Source organism: Nothobranchius furzeri, chromosome 3 (assembly GCF_043380555.1).
Source record: "Nothobranchius furzeri strain GRZ-AD chromosome 3, NfurGRZ-RIMD1, whole genome shotgun sequence".
Classification (NCBI taxonomy): domain Eukaryota; kingdom Metazoa; phylum Chordata; class Actinopteri; order Cyprinodontiformes; family Nothobranchiidae; genus Nothobranchius; species Nothobranchius furzeri.
The window spans coordinates 12629414-12637561 of record NC_091743.1 but is presented as its reverse complement, the minus strand read 5'-3'; positions in this window follow the sequence as shown (position 1 = coordinate 12637561).

Sequence of the window (8148 nt, the reverse complement as noted above, 5' to 3'; positions counted from 1 at the left end):
ACCTTCCTGTAACATCTCAGCCTGATTGGACCTTGTTTTCACACAAATGAACCCAGAATGATGTGAAATTGTGCTTCGTGCAACATAATTCTGGGTGCCATTTAAAAACCATAAGTGCTAATGACTCCATTCCTTTTTGTGGTTGTAGGGGCTGTTGATTGGAGTACACTAAAACAAACCTGACCTTTCTAGGACATTCAGAAGCCAAGTTATAGCCCACAAATGTGTAACTGGACTACTTCTTTAAAGTGACACCAGATCCGGTGACCTTTGGGACATGGTTTGACCCCCTTAGGAAAGTGCTATCATCATTAAACGTTCAGATCACTTACAACTCAATAGATTCTACCTTCCTGTAACGCTTCAACCTGATTGGACCTTGTTTTCACACAAATGAACCCAGAATGATGTGAAATTGTGCTTTGTGCAACATAATTCTGGGTGTCATTTACAAACCATAAGTGCTAATGACTCCATTCCTTTTTGTGGTTGTAGGGGCTTTTGATTGGAGTACACTAAAACAAACCTAACCTCTCTAGGACATTCAGAAGCCAAGTTATAAGCCCACAAAGGTGTAACTGGCCTACATCTTTAAAGTGACACCAGGCCCGGTGACCTTTGGGACATGGTTTTACCCCCTATAGGAATGTGCGATCATCTTGAAACGTTCAGATCACTTACAACTCAATAGATTCTACCTTCTTGTAGCGTTTCAGCCTGAATGGACCTTGTTTTCACACAAATGGACCCAGAATGATGTGAAATTGTGCTTCGTGCAACATAATTCTGGGTGCCATTTACAAACCATAAGTGCTAATGACTCCATTCCTTTTTGTGGTTGTAGGGGCTGTTGATTGGAGTACACTAAAACAAACCTGACCTCTCTAGGACATTCAGAAGCCAAGTTATAAGCCCACAAAGGTGTAACTGGACTACATCTTTAAAGTGACACCAGGCCCGGTGACCTGTGGGACATGGTTTGACCCCCTTAGGAAAATGCTATCATCATGAAACGTTCAGATCACTTACAACTCAGTAGATTCTACCTTCCTGTAACGTTTCAGCCTGAATTGACCTTGTTTTCACACAAATGAACCCAGAATGATGTGAAATTGTGCTTCGTGCAACATAATTCTGGGTGCCATTTAAAAACCATAACTGCTAATGACTCCATTCCTTTTTGTGGTTGTAGGGGCTGTTGATTGGAGTACCCTAAAACAAACCTGATCTCTCTAGGACATTCAGAAGCCAAGTTATAAGCCCACAAATGTGTAACTGGACTACTTCTTTAAATTGACACCAGATCCGGTGACATTTGGGACATGGTTTGACCCCCTTAGGAAAGTGCTATCATCATGAAACGTTCAGATCACTTACAACTCAATAGATTCTACCTTCCTGTAACATTTCAGCCTGATTGGACCTTGTTTTCACACAAATGAACCCAGAATGATGTGAAATTGTGCTTCGTGCAACATAATTCTGGGTGCCATTTAAAAACCATAAGTGCTAATGACTCCATTCCTTTTTGTGGTTGTAGGGGCTTTTGATTGGAGTACACTAACACAAACCTAACCTCTCTAGGACATTCAGAAGCCAAGTTATGAGCCCACAAAGATGTAACTGGACTACATCTTTAAAGTGACACCAGGCCCGGTGACCTTTGGAACATGGTTTTACCCCCTATAGGAATGTGCGATCATCTTGAAACGTTCAGGTCACTTACAACTCAATAGATTCTACCTTCTTGTAGCGTTTCAGCCTGATTGGACCTTGTTTTCACACAAATGGACCCAGAATGATGTGAAATTGTGCTTCGTGCAACATAATTCTGGGTGCCATTTACAAACCATAAGTGCTAATGACTCCATTCCTTTTTTGTGGTTGTAGAGGCTGTTGATTGGAGTACACTAAAACAAACCTGATCTCTCTAGGACATTCAGAAGCCAAGTTATAAGCCCACAAATGTGTAACTGGACTACTTCTTTAAAGTGACACCAGATCCGGTGACATTTGGGACATGGTTTGACCCCCTTAGGAAAGTGCTATCATCATGAAACGTTCAGATCACTTACAACTCAATAGATTCTACCTTCCTGTAACGTTTCAGCCTGATTGGACCTTGTTTTCACACAAATGAACCCAGAATGATGTGAAATTGTGCTTCGTGCAACATAATTATGGGTGCCATTTACAAACCATAAGTGCTAATGACTCCATTCCTTTTTGTGGTTGTAGGGGCTGGTGATTGGAGAACACTAAAACAAACCTGATCTCTCTAGGACATTCAGAAGCCAAGTTATAAGCCCACAAATGTGTAACTGGACTACTTCTTTAAATTGACACCTGATCTGGTGACCTTTGGGACATGGTTTGACCCCCTTAGGAAAGTGCTATCATCATGAAACGTTCAGATCACTTACAACTCAATAGATTCTACCTTCCTGTAACGTTTCAGCCTGATTGGACCTTGTTTACACACAAATGAACCCAGAATGATGTGAAATTGTGCTTCGTGCAACATAATTCTGGGTGCCATTTAAAAACCATAAGTGCTAATGTCTCCATTCCTTTTTGTGGTTGTAGGGGCTGTTGATTGGAGTACCCTAAAACAAACCTGATCCCTCTAGGACATTCAGAAGCCAAGTTATAAGCCCACAAATGTGTAACTGGACTACTTCTTTAAATTGACACCAGATCCGGTGACATTTGGGACATGGTTTGACCCCCTTAGGAAAGTGCTATCATCATGAAACGTTCAGATCACTTACAACTCAATAGATTCTACCCTCCTGTAACGTTTCAGCCTGATTGGACCTTGTTTTCACACAAATGAACCCAGAATGATGTGAAATTGTGCTTCGTGCAACATAATTCTGGGTGCCATTTAAAAACCATAAGTGCTAATGTCTCCATTCCTTTTTGTGGTTGTAGGGGCTGTTGATTGGAGTACACTAAAACAAACCTGACCTCTCTAGGACATTCAGAAGCCAAGTTATAAGCCCACAAATGTGTAACTGGACTACTTCTTTAAAGTGACACCAGATCCGGTGACCTTTGGGACATGGTTTGACCCCCTTTGGAAAGTGCTATCATCATGAAACGTTCAGATCACTTACAACTCAATAGATTCTACCTTCCTGTAACGTTTCAGCCTGATTGGACCTTGTTTTCACACAAATGAACCCAGAATGATGTGAAATTGTGCTTTGAGCAACATAATTCTGGGTGCCATTTACAAACCATAAGTGCTAATGACTACATTCCTTTTTGTGGTTGTAGGGGCTTTTGATTGGAGTACACTAAAACAAACCTAACCTCTCTAGGACATTCAGAAGCCAAGTTATAAGCCCACAAAGGTGTAACTGGACTACATCTTTAAAGTGACACCAGGCCCGGTGACCTTTGGGACATGGTTTGACCCCCTCAGGAAAGTGCTATCATCATGCAACGTTCATATCACTTACAACTCAGTAGATTCTACCTTCCTGTAACGTTTCAGCCTGATTGGACCTTGTTTTCACACAAATGAACCCAGAATGATGTGAAATTGTGCTTCGTGCAACATAATTCTGGGTGCCATTTAAAAACCATAAGTGCTAATGACTCCATTCCTTTTTGTGGTTGTAGGGGCTGTTGATTGGAGTACACTAAAACAAACCTGACCTTTCTAGGACATTCAGAAGCCAAGTTATAAGCCCACAAATGTGTAACTGGACTACTTCTTTAAAGTGACACCAGATCCGGTGACCTTTGGGACATGGTTTGACCCCCTTAGGAAAGTGCTATCATCATGAAACGTTCAGATCACTTACAACTCAATAGATTCTACCTTCCTGTAACGCTTCAACCTGATTGGACCTTGTTTTCACACAAATGAACCCAGAATGATGTCAAATTGTGCTTTGTGCAACATAATTCTGGGTGCCATTTACAAACCATAAGTGCTAATGACTCCATTCCTTTTTGTGGTTGTAGGGGCTTTTGATTGGAGTACACTAAAACAAACCTAACCTCTCTAGGACATTCAGAAGCCAAGTTATAAGCCCACAAAGGTGTAACTGGCCTACATCTTTAAAGTGACACCAGGCCCGGTGACCTTTGGGACATGGTTTTACCCCCTATAGGAATGTGCGATCATCTTGAAACGTTCAGATCACTTACAACTCAATAGATTCTACCTTCTTGTAGCGTTTCAGCCTGAATGGACCTTGTTTTCACACAAATGGACCCAGAATGATGTGAAATTGTGCTTCGTGCAACATAATTCTGGGTGCCATTTACAAACCATAAGTGCTAATGACTCCATTCCTTTTTGTGGTTGTAGGGGCTGTTGATTGGAGTACACTAAAACAAACCTGACCTCTCTAGGACATTCAGAAGCCAAGTTATAAGCCCACAAAGGTGTAACTGGACTACATCTTTAAAGTGACACCAGGCCCGGTGACCTTTGGGACATGGTTTGACCCCCTTAGGAAAGTGCTATCATCATGAAACGTTCAGATCACTTACAACTCAGTAGATTCTACCTTCCTGTAACGTTTCAGCCTGATTGGACCTTGTTTTCACACAAATGAACCCAGAATGATGTGAAATTGTGCTTCTTGCAACATAATTCTGGGTGCCATTTAAAAACCATAACTGCTAATGACTCCTTTCCTTTTTGTGGTTGTAGGGGCTGTTGATTGGAGTACCCTAAAACAAACCTGATCTCTCTCGGACATTCAGAAGCCAAGTTATAAGCCCACAAATGTGTAACTGGACTACTTCTTTAAATTGACACCAGATCCGGTGACATTTGGGACATGGTTTGACCCCCTTAGGAAAGTGCTATCATCATGAAACGTTCAGATCACTTACAACTCAATAGATTCTACCTTCCTGTAACATTTCAGCCTGATTGGACCTTGTTTTCACACAAATGAACCCAGAATGATGTGAAATTGTGCTTCGTGCAACATAATTCTGGGTGCCATTTAAAAACCATAAGTGCTAATGACTCCATTCCTTTTTGTGGTTGTAGGGGCTGTTGATTGGAGTACACTAAAACAAACCTGACCTTTCTAGGACATTCAGAAGCCAAGTTATAGCCCACAAATGTGTAACTGGACTACTTCTTTAAAGTGACACCAGATCCGGTGACCTTTGGGACATGGTTTGACCCCCTTAGGAAAGTGCTATCATCATTAAACGTTCAGATCACTTACAACTCAATAGATTCTACCTTCCTGTAACGCTTCAACCTGATTGGACCTTGTTTTCACACAAATGAACCCAGAATGATGTGAAATTGTGCTTTGTGCAACATAATTCTGGGTGCCATTTACAAACCATAACTGCTAATGACTCCATTCCTTTTTGTGGTTGTAGGGGCTGTTGATTGGAGTACCCTAAAACAAACCTGATATCTCTAGGACATTCAGAAGCCAAGTTATAAGCCCACAAATGTGTAACTGGACTACTTCTTTAAATTGACACCAGATCCGGTGACATTTGGGACATGGTTTGACCCCCTTAGGAAAGTGCTATCATCATGAAACGTTCAGAATACTTACAACTCAATAGATTCTACCTTCCTGTAACGTTTCAGCCTGATTGGACCTTGTTTTCACACAAATGAACCCAGAATGATGTGAAATTGTGCTTCGTGCAACATAATTCTGGGTGCCATTTAAAAACCATAACTGCTAATGACTCCATTCCTTTTTGTGGTTGTAGGGGCTGTTGATTGGAGTACCCTAAAACAAACCTGATCTCTCTAGGACATTCAGAAGCCAAGTTATAAGCCCACAAATGTGTAACTGGACTACTTCTTTAAATTGACACCAGATCCGGTGACATTTGGGACATGGTTTGACCCCCTTAGGAAAGTGCTATCATCATGAAACGTTCAGATGACTTACAACTCAATAGATTCTACCTTCCTGTAACATTTCAGCCTGATTGGACCTTGTTTTCACACAAATGAACCCAGAATGATGTGAAATTGTGCTTCGTGCAACATAATTCTGGGTGCCATTTAAAAACCATAAGTGCTAATGACTCCATTCCTTTTTGTGGTTGTAGGGGCTGGTGATTGGAGAACACTAAAACAAACCTAACCTCTCTAGGACATTCAGAAGCCAAGTTATAAGCCCACAAAGGTGTAACTGGACTGCTTCTTTAAAGTGACACCAGGCCCGGTGACCTTTGGGACATGGTTTGACCCCCTATAGGAATGTGCGATCATCTTGAAACGTTCAGATCACTTACAAGTCAATAGATTCTACCTTCCTGTAACGTTTCAGCCTGATTGGACCTTGTTTTCACACAAATGAACCCAGAATGATGTGAAATTGTGCTTCGTGCAACATAATTCTGGGTGCCATTTAAAAACCATAAGTGCTAATGACTCCATTCCTTTTTGTGGTTGTAGGGGCTGTTGATTGGAGTATACTAAAACAAACCTGATATCTCTAGGACATTCAGAAGCCAAGTTATAAGCCCACAAAGGTGTAACTGGACTACTTCTTTAAATTGACACCAGATCCGGTGACCTTTGGGACATGGTTTGACCCCCTTAGGAAAGTGCTATCATCATGAAACGTTCAGATCACTTACAACTCAATAGATTCTACCTTCCTGTAACATTTCAGCCTGATTGGGCCTTGTTTTCAGACAAATGGACCCAGAATGATGTGAAATTGTTCTTCGTGCAACATAATTCTGGGTGCCATTTAAAAACCATAAGTGCTAATGACTCCATTCCTTTTTGTGGTTGTAGGGGCTGTTGAGTGGAGTACACTAAAACAAACCTGACATCTCTAGGACATTCAGAAGCCAAGTTATAAGCCCACAAATGTGTAACTGGACTACTTCTTTAAAGTGACACCAGGCCCGGTGACCTTTGGGACATGGTTTGACCCCCTATAGGAATGTGCGATCATCATGAAACGTTCATATCACTTACAACTCAATAGATTCTACCTTCTTGTAACGTTTCAGCCTGATTGGACCTTGTTTTCACACAAATGGACCCAGAATGATGTGAAATTGTGCTTTGTTTAACATAATTCTGGGTGCCATTTACAAACCATAAGTGCTAATGACTCCATTCCTTTTTGTTGTTGTAGGGGCTGTTGATTGGAGTACCCTAAAACAAACCTGATCTCTCTAGGACATTCAGAAGCCAAGTTATAAGCCCACAAATGTGTAACTGGACTACTTCTTTAAATTGACACCTGATGCGGTGATCTTTGGGACATGGTTTGACCCCCTTAGGAAAGTGCTATCATCATGAAACGTTCAGATCACTTACAACTCAATAGATTCTTCCTTCCTGTAACGTTTCAGCCTGCTTGGACCTTGTTTTCACACAAATGAACCCAGAATGATGTGAAATTGTACTTCGTGCAACATAATTCTAGGTGCCATTTAAAAACCATAAGTGCTAATGACTCCATTCCTTTTTGTGGTTGTAGGGGCTGTTGATTGGAGTACATTAAAACAAACCTGATCTCTCTAGGACATTCAGAAGCCAAGTTATAAGCCCACAAATGTGTAACTGGACTACTTCTTTAAATTGACACCAGATCCGGTGACCTTTGGGACATGGTTTGACCCCCTTAGGAAAGTGCTATCATCATGAAACGTTCAGATCACTTACAACTCAATAGATTCTACCTTCCTGTAACGTTTCAGCCTGATTGGACCTTGTTTTCACACAAATGAACCCAGAATGATGTGAAATTGTGCTTCGTGCAACATAATTCTGGGTGCCATTTAAAAACCATAAGTGCTAATGTCTCCATTCCTTTTTGTGGTTGTAAGGGCTGTTGATTGGAGTACACTTAAACAAACCTGACCTCTCTAGGACATTCAGAAGCCAAGTTATAAGCCCACAAATATGTACCTGGACTACTTCTTTAGAGTGACACCAGATCCGGTGACCTTTGGGACATGGTTTGACCCCCTTAGGAAAGTGCTACCATCATGAAACGTTCAGATCACTTACAACTCAATAGATTCTACCTTCCTGTAACGTTTCAGCCTGATTGGACCTTGTTTTCACACAAATGAACCCAGAATGATGTGTAATTGTGCTTCATGCAACATAATTCTGGGTGCCATTTACAAACCATAAGTGCTAATGACTCCATTCCTTTTTGT